Genomic DNA, 18,607 nt, shown 5'->3' on the forward strand with positions numbered 1-18,607 from the left:
GTTATTGTTTTTATTTTTATAGTTATTACTGACGACCCAAGCAGATTGATTGATGTTAAGTGGAAAACAATTGCCTATAAAAAGCAGAACAACTCGCAGGACATGCAAGAAACAAATCCTACAAAGTTCCTCCCTGTCTCCATCAACCCGAAACGTAGGAATAAAGCCTAGCCTTAACCTGTAATTACTCAGGTAACTACGCCCTCCAGACAAAAACATAGCACTGCTGTTCGGTGGCAGCATGGCGGTAGAACTTGCCCGGACGAGCTGCGTTATAAAATGTTCTCAATAGAATCTGCATTCGTAACAAATAACAGGCAGTGCAGTCACAACAAACAGACTTTACTCTTTTTTAGAGTCTGTAACGTGGGCCTACTAATAAATAATATTTGTAGATGTAATCGTGGTTTGACAATGAAATTTTTAAAATCAATGCGTTGAAATAGCTACAGCTGATAGGACTCATACATATAGGATCAATACATACTGGAACATAAACAAGCATTTGTAGTATGTTCATATGATGTAACACAATACTGAAAACACCAGATCGGCGAGTAGGTAGCTATGTTCCTTTATCCGGAATTAACCTCTTATAAAAAGCCATAGTAGTTTGTAACAGTTAGAACATTTCCTGTCGCGAATAGTTTATTCACTCTAATAACTTTTAACGGCTTGATTGTGCATATCTTAGGTATTTGGCAATGATATTTTTATTTGTTCCCCATTAACCGCTTTTTGCCACGTGGTTACCTTGCTCATAGTTGTAAACCCCTCCTGAACCTACTTATTATCACCTTAATTATGTTTCAAATATTTTATTGTTTATCTTTTTATGATTAGCTTGATTAGCAAAAAAACATTTTTATGGATTAATATTTTATGCCTAAAAATTAAGATTGAAAATCCTTTTTATTTTATTTTTTTTTGTTTTTGGAAAATATAATACCTACGTTTTATATTTATTTATTAGAGATAGTTACCTATATGGTTGCGTTGACTTTACTAAAACAAAGAAACAAATCTTTCCTCCCTATAATATTAGCATAGATGTGTGTAGTGATGAATTCAAAATATTGTATGTGGCTCAATTTACTTACCTATATAAATATCAGTAAACTTACCTACTCTCTAAGAAAAAATTGAAACTGTAATTGAAATATCTGGAACAAAGGTTGACACTAAAACCACATAATTAAAAACTAACATTATATAATTCAAAAGATTGAAACGGTTGCATAAATCCGCTTCTTGTTGTTATCTTCATTTAAACTCATCTCACTTATCTCTGTAGACGAATCTATCTAATCATCCTTGCGCAAAGGCCTTTTTAATGATGATTTAAAACACCCATTGTACTGGCTTCCTAACAAATATATTTTAAGTGCAAACCTTTGTATGCTTTATTTTCTAGGCCGTGGCATGCCCTTTCTATACAGATGGCATTAACACGGAGGTCACGATTTTAAGTGTTTAGTCTATTTGTCTTGAACATATTATAGGCAGAAATATAAGTCGGAATTTGCATTTACAGTCTCTAGTTATTTAAAAGTATTGTTATAAGTGAACTTTGCCTCTTAAAAATAACAAATACCTACTAACTTCTGAGTATACCTACTTATTTTTTAATATTGTTCTAGTTTTTTCTCATTCATATTTATGTAGAAAAGTATATTTAACTAAATGCGAAGCAATTAATACTTGCCTTTTAATTAAAAAGTAGGTCACTACCATAAAATCTTATAATTTTTAAGAAGAAATGATAATGACGTATAACAAAGTACAAACGTGTGTATAGTTATTGCATAATTTAATTAAATCGGTCAATATTTAGAAACGTTAGATAATTCGTCTATTAAAGACTTCAACGCGTTCTTTTGATTGGTTAATTATTTGCATTGCCCAATAGATAGGATATCGATTATAATCGATGTAATGATGAATGCAAATTTAGTAATTGTTGTTGCTAGTGTAATACCCAGGTCATGTACGGGGGTGCGGTGTGAGCGGGGAAGGCAAGAGGGCAGCAGGCAGCTCCTCTGATCGGTACAATGACCTCGCTCTGCCTCTGCGCACTGCACAGGCCACAGCCTCCCGGCTATAACTCGCTTCTTTATGTTCGTCACATTCATTGACACATTGCTCTATCGTTATTCGCAACGTAATAAAAGACTCATTTTATATATTATATATGTAAATATAAATCTCAAAACTTCATTTTTCAAAAGTTCCTATGAAGTTTTTACATACATTTATATATACATTTTTTGAGACGTTAACGTATTAAAAATTTTTAAATAACGTTTTTTAATAACTAAATATGTGCTTGCAGCTCTAAATTAATATTTAATCTAATCCTTTCACTAACTCTCACGCTATTGAGAAGTAAATTTTCTACCACCCTTTATTTATTTAATACGCAATATATCAATATCCAAACTCGATTATGTTGACGTAAGCTATCCTGATTTTAATGAAGACCACTACAATATTTTCAGTAGCAATTATTTTTAGTTCATAATTAAGTGTTATGAAAATAAAACTTACTTATTCAAATTACTTATTTTACTTAATAATTATGTTATTTGTAAAAAATACGGTATGTTTATGTAACAAGAATTACATTTTCCGGGCAAAAGTTTAACTATGTCATACTCCTCCAGCTCTTTAACTGTTTCCATTAAAACAATCATGTCTATTGCTTTTAAAACCCAGTTAAACAAAGACTGCTGATCATCACCTAGGTAGGTTTGGCTTTAAACATAACATAAACGTTTGGCCTATAACAGTTATGGTTATGAAAGGAACTGCTTTATGAAGCATTAGCTGATGCCCTCGGGTTCATTCACGTTTCTTTGTTTGTTCATAAATTAATTCTGGTTAAAAATTTAAAAATTAAAATATGGTTTTTGTTGTACATTACCGAGATTCTGGTTAAAAATTAAAATTGTTGTACATTGCCGAAGATCTGTTTGGTGTGGAGCATAAAGTTTGAAGAACTTATGAAATACAGCATACAGATTCTCGTGGTTTTCGCACAGTATAGCAAATTTAGCCTAGTTTTCATAATAACAAACATCCACCCATCCCTTTTATACAAACTAATGCCTCTACTAGGAACTACTACTAGTAATATTAAGAACAGTGGATATTTAAAACAAATAAGATTGATAAGATCTTCTCGTTCAAAACAGTAATAAAGTTCCACATGACTAATCACTCCGTAGTTCCTACTCGTATCAATAACGTTACAGATATCGATATCAAAGATCATTAAGCAAGTTCACGTGCGCACGTTGATTGATCTATTCAAGTGAATGACAAAATCGTGAAAGTGAAAGCTTTAAGATTGACTACCTACAATTCTGCACTTGACACAATATTTGATCTACGTAACATTCTACACGGAAATCGGCAAGCGCTCCCGAACTAAACTTGCGGGTAATCGAATTGTGCATACATTGAATAGTGTAAATGTCCACTGCTCGACTAAAGGCCCCTGCCAACAATAATCACCAAATTATACCGGGCGGAGGCTGGTTGGTGGTCGCAAAAGATGGTAGTTGTAGCAGAAAGTATATTATAGTCGTTCTCGGAAGAAGAGGAGTAGTGGCTACTGCATTCTGATCTGCCAACACCGCATGGCAAAAGACGACACGGGACGGAACGTTGCGGTATACGTTTGAATACGCGTGTAAAAGTGCACAAACGTCTTAATCGTAGGCTTTTGTTCATTTATATGACAGCGCTGTGTTCTAGTGTTTTTTAAGGCATATTAGAGCGCCGGCATCTTCGTGAAGAATCGTTCAGTGCTGTTTTTGGGTTGGAAATGGGAGAATAGGAACGCCAATGAAAATTTTAAATTAATAATTTAGACTTAATTATAACTTAGCTTAACCAATAGGTACCCTATTTCTTTATTCAAATAACATTTCTCACAAGCAGTTTATAATGTTAAAAAAAGAAATTCTATATTTTACCTATTATAAACTTTGTTTCTCAACTATAAAATAACATTCACTATTATGGTAATACGCTGTTAGTTAACATAAATTCTACATTTTACGAATTGCCTTAGTTACCGTTTGTTAGGCGAAAATGGAGTTCGCTATTTTGCTTCTTTCTAGGTCGATTGCATTCAACTTCGAAAACGCCATAAAAACGTCATTATGAAAAGTTTTGCAATTTTCACCAAGTGACATTTTCGCTGCGATGAATCGACGTGATTTACTCGAGCTCAACCGTGTGAATAAACACGATACAAAGAAAGTAAAACTTCTGAATAAAAAATAAATCGCCAGGACAGCACCTGGCGGACGAACGTAACGCCAGTTCCCAGAAAAGTCTTCACTACTCATTAATTTTTAAAATATCGAAAGAGAAAGTATTTTATAATTTTGTGAAATGTTTCTCTGTGGGCTGGTAGAATATGTTAATACATATTATGTGAGTCTGGCCATAATTAAATAAAACCAGCCGAGTGCGTATCGGACTCGCGCACCGATGGTTCAGTAGGTCCTAACCTACATTGGAAGAAAACCTGTAGCCTTAAATTCTTCTCTCCTATGAGAGAGCAATTTTGTGGCAATGGACCGGGCACTTAGCTAAGAGAAGCGATTAAAGTTTAATTAGTTTCTAGAATAGGGATATCGCCCCAGACTAAATGACAGTCGACCTAAAATGAGTCGCAGAGAGTTGCTGAACGCAACCGGCAAAACGTGGTATTTTGAATCTACAAAATACTTACGTACAGTGGACGCCCATTGGTTAACAAGATGATGACTATGAGAGAACAAACTTGTTTTCCAGCTGTAAGGCATTCATAGTCCGAAGTTAAGGATCATTAGCATCATAACCAAAGCTCTACAGCCTCTAGGTGGGCCTTGGCTCAGTTAAGCAATTTCTCCATCGGAGACGGTTAGAATAGCTGTCTTCCAACTCCTAACAATGAAATCCTATGCCTCTCTATTCTATCACTTCACCAGTCATCCTCGGCCTCTTCACCCCTCCAATTTGCCCTCCATTAACCTCTTTGGGGCTCTCATACCGTCCATGCGTTGCACATGTTCCGACTATCGCATTCCCAAAAAAAAAACAGTTGAATGGTTTTTATGACATTCGGCTCTCTAGAAAGTTCCTAAAGTTTGTGGTTGTACCGTATGCGCCAAAAAACATTGTTCTCAACAGCACCAAACACTCGTCTCAACACCCTTCGTTCAAATTGAGCAGACTATTTTCTTCTTTCTTGCCAACATTCTCAGGGCCGTATGAAAGTTTTAGCCGGACAATTAATTTCGGACTTCTCACACGGAAAGGATCTTAGATCGAAGATAAGGAAAAAGTTCGAAGTAACATTTGAGGTTCATGAACATGGATAGATGTGAATTAAAAAATGTTTATGCATGGAGTATTATGGTGATTATCGTGTTAGTTAGACAGTGCGATACCATGGCAATCAGAGGGTCTCCGGCGAGCGCGCAGGTGGCGAGGCCGCTCAACCATGAACCCCCTCCCGCCCCCGCAAACAACTGTTTCCCGTTTTTGCCGCCAGTCTAGGAAAGAGCAATGGCCTCTATTATTCACTACTAAAATAAGAATTTAGCTGCAAAATAATCCTTTGAGATATAGGACTGTAAACTAGTCTACTGTTGCGATTCAGATTACAAGTCGATTTATCAAATTAATTCACACACTCACATTCACACTAAGTATATACATAAATACTAAACTAACCTTCCAATAAACATATACTAATACTAGCGGACCCTTGCGACTTCGTCCGCGTATGAGTCAATCGAGAAGCTAGAGTAGATCTTATGCTAACATCATAATCATCAAAGTGTATACTATATACACTTTCAAATAAAATAAGAATTATTAAAATTGGTTTAAATTTAACGGAGCTATGAAGTAAAATTGATAAATATTTTTATCCCATTTCCCGAAGGAAACTTATTGTTTATCGGAATAAAAAGTATCCTATATGTTGACCCGGAATATCAGCTACCACTACACCAAAAAATTTTTTGTGGACTCAGGTCGATAACATCCGCCGGTCCAAATTGTTAAAATATACAGAAATCCTCCAGTTACGGTTTTATTATAAGTATAGATTATAAAAGCGAAACTTTGTCTGTTTGTGTGTTTGTTTCAAACAATGAAGAGTAATCTTTATGAAATTGTCACACATGTAGATGAATGTGAATTGTGATCCTGGAGATGAACATAGGATAATATTTATTCCGGAAAAGCTGCTGGTAAAAGTTACACCTGGAATAAAAAATATAGTATTTGCTACCTATGTTTGGCTATAGCTACAGACAAAACTAATTAATGGGTTATCAATGTTATATTGTCAAAAAGTCTAGCAATGATACTTGAGCTGGCAGCTACCTGGGCTAAAGGATTAGTTTGGCCATTCAAAGGGGCAATGCTGTCAGCGTCTTAGGCACTACGCCTCGCTGTGGTGGTTTCTAAGACGTTTTATATTTTATTTATAAAACTAAATAAACACGTAAGGTAAGTTTGGTACGTAAGTTATTTAGGGTTATTTTTGTTTATAAATACATATGTCTTAAAAATATATAAAAATAGATAAGAAGGTTGTATATGCATATTGACCTAACATTTAGTAATTTTATTTACTTTAACGTTTGTATGGAAATACTACCTTGGTTACCCTTATAACTGTTTAATTGGGTATATAATTTAATTTGTTTGTTGGTGGCAGCGAGTATTGATCAAACTGAATAGCAGTGGTGTATTTACCCAAATACCATGATATCCATCGCTCACTATTATATTGTGAACTTTACCTGTTTCGCAGAAGAACTAGTTTTACTAACGTCCACTTTTATCTGCTGAAGAAAAAACCAACAATTCACCTACACAAGTTTTTTTTAGCCAGTAAGTTTTGTACACCGGTACCAACGTTTATTTTTTCATATCCCTTGGGAATGGTCGGGTCCGGTGGTTCCTTTTTTAGAACAAAAAGGTTTTAAATGTCAGTCAAACAAGCTTTATTTCAAAATCGATACAAAAGATGAATAATTGTATAGATAACAAGCAAACAAATGAACCCACTTTCGCAGTTATAACATGGATTATGGTCAAGCAATAAAATAATGATTAATATTACTAGGAAGCAATAAAAAAAACTAATCTACTTACTTACAAAGTTTGACCGTTACCTACACCGCTATTAAAACTGAATCGGACGATCGATATTGCTAGGTAACAAGCATTTTCGGGGCGAAGTGTTTTTAAAAGGATTCGTAATTTCCGGTAAAAACGTCGAAGCCGTTGCGACGCGACGCAGTGTTATGTTACACATTCCCCTTGATCTATTGCTTATTTGTATTAGTTTCTGTATTTGGGTACTTTTAGGTGGGTACCTAACAATGTAAGTTTTTAATAAAAGCAGGTTCCAGCCCTGATTTCTTATGACATAGACGGTTTGAGAGCATAAACGCTCTCCAATTATTAGAAGAACACAAAATCTAACAATGACTGGACCCATTGGTAAAATCGAACGATGCCCGAATTCCCTAACTCCTATAAAAAAGAGGTGAGGTGAGTATTATACTTATTCCGTCCGCTTCTGAGAACCGCTTGGAGGTACCTACTCCTTGTGTCTACTGTAAGTATGCCTACCTACCTTATCACAAATGCAGTTGCTATGGAAAAATGAAAACGTTATAATATCAGTGGGTTTTACGGGATCAAAAGTATCCCGCGAATTACTCGAAGACTCTTTAATACTTAACATTTTTCATCTTAAGAGTTTATAGATCGTTGATTGCGCTTTATTACGTGCAAATATCGTTCTTCATTCCATAAAGTAAGTGCATAAAAAAACTTCAATCCGTCACAACGCTGCTGCGTAAAATAAATGCAAACCAACGAACACACTTCTGCATTTATAATGTTAGAAGGGATTTTTATGGTATTTATATTGACGAGGCAAGCGCCGCACAAAAACATCAACGGTAAAGCAAAGGTAAGCTGGTTTAGACAGATATGCCTTAAAATAATCGGCGGAAAAACCGGCCTCGGCAACTCGTCGCCAATTAACCGCGTACGACCTCTGAGACTGCGCCCCGCAAGCCTGCGATGCTATTCATAGATACGAGTGCAACTCCCCGAACCACCACCTGGATATATTGCAAATCCGCACAACAATGTGACTCAACCGCTTTACATAACTGAATAATCGCGCTGACAATTTGATCTCAGTACTTAAAGGCTTCAAGTAAATTATACAAAGGAAGGATTATAAAGTAACTTTAGGCTTTTGTTTTATTTATTAAAAGTCTTCAAATAATAGAAAGCAGCAATTGAAACTACGTATAGGAATAACATCTTCGGATACCCATGATAATTATGTGTTCGCGGTGAAGTGTGATTAGGGCGAACCCTTCATACATTTTGCATGGAAATAAGACATCTATGCTTTTATTGCCATTATTGGCGTTTGAGTGTGTAACATTTTCCTCGTGTACATTTCTGTTGTAGCCTTCGTGTAAGTTTCCATGTCAACTAAACACAGCCATGTTAGCGTTGCCAGCCATTTTAATGGAGTCTTGGAGACCATAGATAAACTCCATACAAAGTCAGATTGACTTTTCTCCAAAGTGCATTTACTGGATCAATAACATTACAGGGGCACTGATAAGGACACCCAAAAGGAGTCTGCGAAAGGATGTTCATCGTAAACTTTTTCTGTGAAACATCTGATGGGGCGCCACGACACAACAATAGGGGGTACTCAGCCAATGGGGTACCGTTTAATTTATAAAACCTATAATAATCAGAAAGAAATTACGCAGTGACAACCATATTGTCGATGGTTTACTATTGATGCATGTGAGGAAAAGTATAACTATTTCTTAAGCAACTTTTTTTCAAATCTGCAGTGCCTAATCCTTTACCAAAGATAACGCATTTCAGTAGTTTTGAAGCAATCAAATACCTAATTATTTAACCAAATACGCTAGCTGTATTTCATACGTATCCTTTCTATCTACGGAACTTTCGTTGCGCGAGTCTGGCGTCGTACTTGCCGAATTTATTTTATGCAAGATATAGTTTTTCTTCAATCAATTACGAGGCCCGATGATACTCAAATTCATGGTGATTTCAAATCAGCAACTTTTACAAAAAGAAACTTTGACCTTGAGCTACAAATTATAATGAACAGCCAATAAGGCTCTTACCAATAAATAAGGCTCTTATCAGCTAGTTTATTATAAGGAGGGCGCGTTTTCTTAGTTATTTTATTTAAACCTCGCGGTAAACAATAAAGTGTATCCAACTTATGTTCGTTTTCAGAATGCAAGCAGATGAAAAATTTTACCAAGATATATTTAGCTTTGAAGCCGTAAGTAACAAAAGCTTTTTTAATCCTGCGATCCCAGGTATTTTACCGCTATAAGGGGTATTCTACGTTTATATCTCCATTTAGCAAGCTACATATGTGCCATCAAGATCCATAACAAAAAAGGGAGCAATCAAATAAAGGAACAATCAAACACATTTTTGCAGTTACTTTTATTATGACTTCTAAGTAAAATAAAATACTTTCTATGTAATGTATCTCATGAAATAATTAAAATCTTTCTGGTTATTGAGAAAAAAGCCTTCAAACACATTATTTCTTTGGTTTCATATTTTATGTTAATTATTTATTATGTAAAAAAGATTGCCACCGGATCAAAGGTATTATTTTAGGAAAAACACATCCTTAAAATGATAAAAGAAATAAAATCAACACACAACTTGGCCCTAGATGTTATCTCACGTGACGCTAAGTGATAATTTATTCTAATTTAATTTTATCTAAGATGGCAGCAGGCTAATCAGTTATAGGCAGGGATATGGCAATTATATTAACCCGCTCTTGTTTTCATACGTGGTATCGTACCGAAACGCTAAATCACTTGGAGACACGTTATTTACGTAAACAACTGGCAAAGGCCGAAGGCTACCACCAGACAAGACCAAAGAGCATTAAGAAGTTGTAAATTCTCAAATACTTAGCCGGGATTAGAACCTGAGACCTCCAACCAAAGGCCTCACCTTAAGCCAGAAAGCCCTTAAAAATGTCGTTTCAGATAAACACTATAAAATGTTTTAGGCTCTAATAATCTAACATTTATATTAATAGCATCATTTCATGAAAACAAATTGTAATCGCTTTTATCCATTTAGATACGATCCACTTAAAATGATTGAAACCATATCCGACTAACGGAAAAATTTGGACGGAAGTATAATGAGACCAATAACAACTGATTCAAAATTATAAAAGAATCCGTTCTTGGAAACCAATCTGTCCTCAGCTAACTGGATAAGCTTTTTTATTAGAACCCTTAGTGGAATCAACCCTCACATATTTATCTTTCGAAAACCTAACCTACCAACGAGTCGAAAATGTAATTTGGGCCAGATAAGCGATGGAGATACAAGTTACAGGTCCAAGTTTATTTAAAACGACGTCAAAAAAAGTCAAGGTTCTCAATTCTATTGTATATTTTCTTAAATGTTTGTTACTTCGAACTTCAAAACTCTGACTACCACTTAGAACTTATAACCGGTTATGAAAATTAGGTTTATGTTTGAAATGTTACACTTTCCAAGTGGGTCCAATGATATCAGGTGATGATTTATTGGTGGGATGCTGGAGAAATCGAAGGAACTCTTCAAGTCCCAAAGTAAGCGTAGCTTGTGTTATGGGTACTAAGATAGCTGATGAATATTTTCATGAATAATATACATAAATACTTATGATATACAAATAAAAACTCAGACACTGAATAACATTCATGTTCATCACACAAACATTATCCAGTTGTGGGAATCGAACCCAAAGCCTTGCATCAGAAAGCAGTGTCGCTGCCCACTGCGCCAATCGGCCGTCGAATTAAGTCAAGTTAAGTGGTACCGGTGGTTAATGATTTCCTAAACCTAACATAATCTAAGTCACACGTTTCAATAAACGAGAATTTCGGACATCACTGCTACAATATCGCAATACAGGAAAGTTAAACACAGACAAAATATTGCGTTAAATTACAACCTTTGATATGTGAAATCATTTTGCGTCCGTTACGAACAGTTATACAATAAATAATGTACCTTACTTCCTTTATGTACGAAATAAACCTACTTAAATGTTAAACAAACGTTTTATAATTATTAGATTCACGATATTATGCTTTCAAAGACTGTTACGTGGACTCAATTCAATGCATATAATATAACAGGGCATGGGTAAATATTAATGAACAAAATTTCTATTAGATAGCTATGTCAAAATGAATATCAATTTCATGAAATCTATTATCAATCTATTTAAACTCATTGTAAGGGCTATATTTAGATTTAAAATCAATTAGGTGGAGTGGAAAAATAAAACGTAAAAAAATGTACAATGTTAATGAATAAAAGTTGTAAGTGAAAGACACCTACAAGCCCAATAAGAAAGCTAGTAATAGCTCAACATAAGCGAAGTACTACTGTATTAAGAAGGCCGAAAGAAATCGCTTGAAAAAGCTGAAGATGCCATGAATGGATGGAAAGTGAGCTGACGAGCGAGATGTGGCAGTTTCTGTTCACACGACTCTATAGAAAACTTGCATAGAAATACTTAATGTGTGGAATGAACATTCATTAAATAATATTATTGTCATTACAGGTTTCCTCGAGCGCGGACTCGAACGGTTTTTAAGACCGATCTTGGTATGATACTCAACCGGTTGTTTCTATTTTTTTTAGTTACATCCATGTTATGTTACTCGTGTTAATGCAAATAAAAGAAACGACTGTTAAGGTTTATTTATATGACTTCTTCATAGACAAATAACATAAACCCTAACACAAGATTTTTTTTTAACAAAGTAGTAAGAATATATATACATATATTCGTGATTATGAAATCATATCCTAACTGTGATTGGTATAATAACTAAATCCAAATTACAAACTCTTACCCAAAAAACTCTTACCTAAACGACTTACCCAAACAATGCATGCTAATATATTTTTTTGCTTGAAAATAACAGAAAACATATTATGAACTTCGGATGGGGGGTCCTTGTATAATATAGATAGGTATGTGGCCACATTTTAACTATATATACCAGAATAATAATCAGATAGGTACATTGAAAGTAGACTTCTACATAAGTGAACAACTAAGTCGGAGGTCGAGTACAATATTGTTGCACAAATAGTTTATATTTCGAGGTATTTTAAACATGTAAATATTCTATAATTTTTTAAATTTAGGTAACCAGATAGGGACATTAAATCAATGGAGGTAACAGTTACAATCGTTCTATAGACGATGTCATAAAATATATGGGGTTTTAGACATTTTTTTTAGTATCAATGGTTTTCTAATAGATTGTAGTAGTACTAATATCATAAAGTATCCCGTTATGTAAGACATCAACGCGTTGCGCACGTCAAAATCTCAAAGCATGAAATACTTTGTATATTTGTTATCCATCCTGTATGCGTTTCTTCTCACTCTATTGCGGTTTTCAATAACTTAATTTCGCGGCGCACGGCACTGCGCTGCACCAAGTTCCAGCGTAAAGCATGCCGTATCTCTATTTACACAAAACAATTCACACCCTACCCTACCTACCTTACTTTATAACTTAAGTTCACGTTGTGATATTATTAAAAAATTAAAAAAAAAATTGTACCTATGCAATAATAACCAGTTTCTTATATTAAAGTTTTTGAGATACATACGTTCGGAAGTTGAATTCGATAAGACCTAGGTACCTACTCACTGATTCTCTTTTCTTTATAAAGCGCACTGTACAGTAGTGTTCAGAAGAGACGCGCTTGCCTAGGAGATGCCTGATATTGACTCCTGTTTTAAAGGTAGCCAGGTTGTTAAATACTTAAGGTGCAGTTGGTTCGATGCAAACTCCACACCATCCTTTAATTTTTCAAAATTCATAATGTAGGGATCTTCCTATACTATACTAAATATAAAAAAGTAAGATACCATAAATATGGAAATAAATATAACGGTAGATATACATTCTAAAGCTTTTTTTTCTTCTACCTAGCAAAGAACTTTGTCTTTAGTTTGATTTCTGAAGTTTAAATGACCGACAAGTTTTAATTAATATATCGACGTGATTTTCACAGGTTTGTAATCTGGTGTACGCTAATAATTCAGCGAATTAAGTACCTCTAACAGGACTCACAGTTGTTTAACAATTTATATTGGTTAAACTATTGAACTTAAAAGGAGTAACCAATATACTGCAATACAATACAATAGGTGCTACTTAAATATTTGTTACCAGTTTAATTTTAAGGCTTGAAATTTAACGCAGCTATAAAAATCTATACCTTTATGCTATACTAACTTTAAACCTACATAAGTATGTGTTTATTTGTTTACTAGCTATATTTATGTAACTTTGTTATAACTTGCATTTTTTATCTATTGGAAATTTTTTAAAACCAACTGCTGGTAACTAGCGACTTAGTGGATTTGGTTGGGTGGCAACAGCAAATTGAAAGAAATATGAAGTACAAAAGCATATTCGGGCTACCTATATAAACATCATTTGTATCGCGATCTAAGATCAAAATTTACGAATAAGTAGTAGAAAGTATGCTGATAACCATGACTTATCTAAAGAACGTTTCGGATAAAATCACTTGCAATATTTATCTCATCGATCAATCAAAAGCATAAATCTTCTCGTATTTTATAAAGATAACTCTTGCATCATTTCGTAAATAAAAACGTTCAACATACCTTTTGCTCCACAATGTTGCGATCGCAATTTCAACACGGATACATTTCTCCAACTTTTTAACAAATACAACTGAACATTATTTGATCAGCGTGTCATTTTACCGGGCTGTGCAATTATTGCAGTCACTAGTTCACTGTCCAAAATATGTATAATGAGAGTAATAAACGATAATGTTTCGCTTGTAAAAGTATATACAACAGTTGGGTTATGGTGACAACAACGGTAAGCCACTGGAATGGGGCTGGCATAAGAGCGCTCGCGACGTGCGTGCACTCAGCACAGCGAACCGACACGAATGGTAATATAAAGGCTGTCAAAGAAAGTTCGACGTCACATACCTCGCTAAAAGCCTTGCTCACCGATTTAATTGAAAGCTAATAACTCATGTTAGTCGTGTAGCTAACTGTTGTTACGATAAAGTGTCAATGATATGTCCTTGGTATTCGAGATCGCCTTCCTTATTATTGCTACCACACTTGCATAGAATAGAATGCTACGGGGTTTAAAATACAAAGAAAAAACGACGGTAAACCACATCTGAACATATTTTATTATAATAGCACAACAACACTAAAACTAAATTACTTATCACATCATTACAGTTTCTGTCCTTTCACGTGCGATAAACCTTTTTAATAATGTTTATCAAAGATATGATGACTTCCATTTCTAAAATATCACCCAAAAATACAGCCTTCTAAAACATTCAAACCTCATACTCCGACCAAGTATATATCTATATATACAATAAACAACTATGTAACATCGATTTTATCAATAATTTTCTAAAATACATCAAGTTTTAACAATGACTATTGTTAGGTTAGGCTTTACTTAAGAGTACATTTTTCGCCACGTAGGAGTCTCAAAAATCGCCCTTTTCTTTATATATATATGTTATTAATTATTGCACTATAAGGACCTCTTGCACTATTATTGTTGTAGGTCACCCTGCCTTCCCCTGGGTACGTGCCCCAGCAAATCTATTGTCCATAGTTCAGGGCTGTTTCTGCATATTACAATATGCGCTCGTCTTAGCGCCTACGTGGCTGCAAAATTCTACGTTTTCCTATCTACATACATTAGTAAGTATGCCATTATAATCAGTTATTCTCTGTATAAATTACACGTAAGGATACCGTTTTATGGGCAACAAAATGGGACCTATATAATATATTGTTATATTTGTAAAAGGTAAAAAACCATTTGAGGATAAAAATCGATATTTATCAAAATAAATTTATCCAAAAAAAGAAAATTAACAGGAATATTAAAGATTTCTTAAAATCTATTATCCTAAAAATTGATAAAATATCTAAACGTCAATTCTAATTACTAATCAGATTTGTTACAACCACAGAATTAAGAAAATACAGAAACCGTATACACGATTAATATCAAAGCATCCACTGCACTTTAGTAGAGTTTCTCGAACAAGCGGTTAGTAACTTCATACACAAGTGTTTACTAAAAATACACACATTACTTCAAATGGAAAAATGCGCGGGGCGATTTCAATGCAATGCATGCAATGATTGCTGAATGAAGGTTCTGTATGTTTATAATTCTGTGATTACAACAAAATAAAGAACAATATAATATTATACGCACCTACTTTTGAATTGAATCATATTTTTATTTTCACACCTACTCAATAAAATCAGAGTTGTATTAAAGACATTTCTCTGTATTTTTCTGAAGCATAAAAGATTTAAAAAAAATTAGCAGACCTCTTATATACGAAATATCAATGCTTTATAAAGTAAATATCAAACATACAATATCATAAGATAGGAGTTTATGATCTCTACCTATTCGACTGGAAATTGGATAATTAATAACTATAATTTGACAAATACAATACAATAATTTAATACAAAAGTCAAAAAGTTTTTGGTAATATTAGACTCTTAAATAATAACAACGTAAGAATAACGTCATATGAATCAAGCTAAAAACCATTAAAACGTTCTACGGTTCTACGTGTTCAACGTAGAACGTTGTTTATTGCTTGTTGTTAGATTATACTGGTATTTCATCAAATCCATATAAACAGATAAGAATACTTTTTTTTTAATAATTGAAGGTATGTAAAACCAGTTGTTCAAAAACCTGTTTGTTGTGAGCCACAATTTATTACAATTTTATAAGTAAATTATAATATTATCATAATTAAAAACCATCTTAAATAAAACGTATCATCCAAATAGCTAACTACAATTTTTACTTATTTTTAAACTTAAAAGTCAGTCTATATAAAAAAAAGAAGAAGAAAGATTTTATAAAAAAAAATAAAAAATAAAACATGTAACAACAATCAATCTTTAAAAAAATATTTTAAGTCCTTAAATATAGTAAGTATTTAGTAGGTTGTATAACTTCAAAAAATCAAAGTATTTATGTCCTTTAAAATAGTTAACTAGATTGCGCAGATTTAACAATAAATTTATAAAAATATTAAGGAGGAATATTAACGCAATAATTATGTATATTGTATACTGACCGGGATTGTGAGCGTTTGGTAATAAAGTTATCATGTCAATGAATAAAAAAAAGTTCGTACGAAAAGTAGACGGATTAATCAAGATGTATTTTGGACGTAAAAATTTCTACCTTTTAGGTACAAAGTTTGAGCATGGCATATCCTACAAAGTACACTTATAGGTACGACTTGACGTTTCAAAAGTGCTTGTATTAGGCCTACTTGAAATAAATGAATTTTGAATTTTGAATTTTGAATTTTTGACGAGTAGGTAACTCATTCAGTCATGATTATTTTTAAGAGCAAAAAGTAAAAATATTAAGCAACTTTTAACGATGGTTTTAAGTTTGGGTTTAGATACCTGATATAACATGAGGGTTAATTGGTTAGGTTAGGTTAGACAAGAAACTGCAACTAATGTATGTGCGTTGAGCAACTGGACAAAAACGCTGCGCCCGTTGCAACTTCTGGACACGGGCATGGTAAATATTTATCTATTTCCTGCACTGGGAAATAGATAAATATTTACTATGCCCGGACACTGGGATTGATTGCTTGGTTTTCGTCAGATACACGATAGGTGTCATGTCATGACAAATGCGAATAAAGTGCGTTAAACAATTTCATATGTGTGTTAAGTGGAAGCAACTGGACACCAACTGGTGTCTATGCTGCGCCGACAGTGGTTGAATTTGTATTATACCAAAAGGACGCTTGTATACAATACAAGATGAAAAAAAAACTGTTTTTTTTTATCGGCAGGCAGAGGATCGGTCAATGTCTATATATTACGTACCTTTACATGTAACGCCTAGTTGTACTGTATGTCAAAATAATTTATAATCTTAATCATATATAAAAAACTCATTCAGTAGATAATATAATGTACGCACATCAGAAGTTGTACTTCTTTAGTGTCAATTTTATTTATTTCATTCAAATAAAACACCGAGTTAGACAATAGACGGCAACATACACTACGACGCGGTGAACCCAGTGGGTAGGACTTCGCATCCCTAACTTTTCTTAGTTATGTGCGTTTTAGCACTTAAAACTAAATCACTTGCTTCAACGGTGAAGGAAAGTAATAGGTTGATATGATGATGGTGATAAACAAGAATTATTATCAATGCCTCAAGACTCCCATATGCTCAATTCTTATTCAAATAATATCAACAAGTAAATTTTTCTCAATAATAGCCTTGGTGGCGTTTTGTATCTAAAAATTGATAACTTCTAAAAACTTAATAGTATTAGAATATAAGCCAAAATTCTACATCGAAGTAAGGAATCGTCAAAACTTTTAAGAACTACCTACATATAGAAGGTTGTGAAAATTAAAAGTCTTAAAATGATTTATGCCACGCGCCAAAAGAAGTACAACTTCAATAAAAAAAAAAACTTAACGCAAAATGTCAATCAATAAGTTTCTTTATATGTTAAGAAAATTATGCAAGTAATGCTAAAACCTTGTTCTATTTAATTTAAAATATCTTCGATTTTGAACATGAGACATTGACTTTTAGTTTATAGCTACGATGTATTATAGAGGATTTTGTATTATCAGTAACTACCCTGTAATTTTGAATTTTTCTCTCGACATTCATAAAACTATATTATGACAGAATAGGTAGAGATGAATAAATATATTTCAATGAAATGTTTAATTGATTTTATCAATTAAGTGAGTAAAATTATACAAATTGACTTTTATGAGACGAAGTCAATCATCTCTAAATGTTATCAAAAAATTTAAAATATAATAATTGTCTATGAAAAATATATGGATATATTAGCACCACTAAGAATTATGTAAGGATCTTTTAAATTAATAAAAATTATAAAATTAGTTAACTGTTAGGTAAAGATAATAATATAAAATATACGTATAATTTGACACAAAGTTTATCAAATAATAGGTCTGGTATAAAGTATTAATAAATAATAACAATATTTATCTATTTTACTCAATTTTGTACAATTATTAAACAAGCAAATAATACCTCAAGAGGAATTTAAGTATCTACATAAGCATCTTTTACATCTTTTTAAAGCATTCATCTAAAAATATAATCATATTAAAACTGAATGCTCTTTTCTAAACTTTTCATTGGTTTCTGAATCATATCCCCCATATTTCAACAAACATTTCTTTTAATATGTACAACTACTTACAACAATCTAAGTATTAATTTTTAAGGGAATTCTACTACCGTATGCAAGAATAATTGATTTTGTTTTGAAATAATTAAGTGCATTACATGTAAGTTATTTACTTACAATGTATTTTCAATACATAGATAATTAAACAGAGTTAGCCAACGAGTTACTG

The 18,607-nt window shown here is 33.2% G+C and overlaps 1 protein-coding gene across 4 annotated transcripts in view; it reads right to left on the minus strand.

Moving 5' to 3' along the window:
- The window catches only part of LOC120623630, a 47,709-nt gene extending 33,483 nt beyond the window's left edge, over positions 1-14,226 (minus strand). For 3 of the 4 annotated variants that reach the window (XM_039889719.1, XM_039889717.1, XM_039889715.1), the window contains exon 1: positions 13,793-14,078. The gene's annotated coding sequence lies outside the window, so the exon portion shown is untranslated. Of the gene's footprint in view, positions 1-13,792; positions 14,079-14,131 lie in introns of those variants that run through there. The other variant, XM_039889718.1, reaches the window with a different exon arrangement.
- Positions 14,227-18,607: the final 4,381 nt, after the last annotated feature.

Source organism: Pararge aegeria, chromosome 5, assembly GCF_905163445.1.
Source record: "Pararge aegeria chromosome 5, ilParAegt1.1, whole genome shotgun sequence".
NCBI classification, from domain to species: Eukaryota; Metazoa; Arthropoda; class Insecta; order Lepidoptera; family Nymphalidae; genus Pararge; species Pararge aegeria.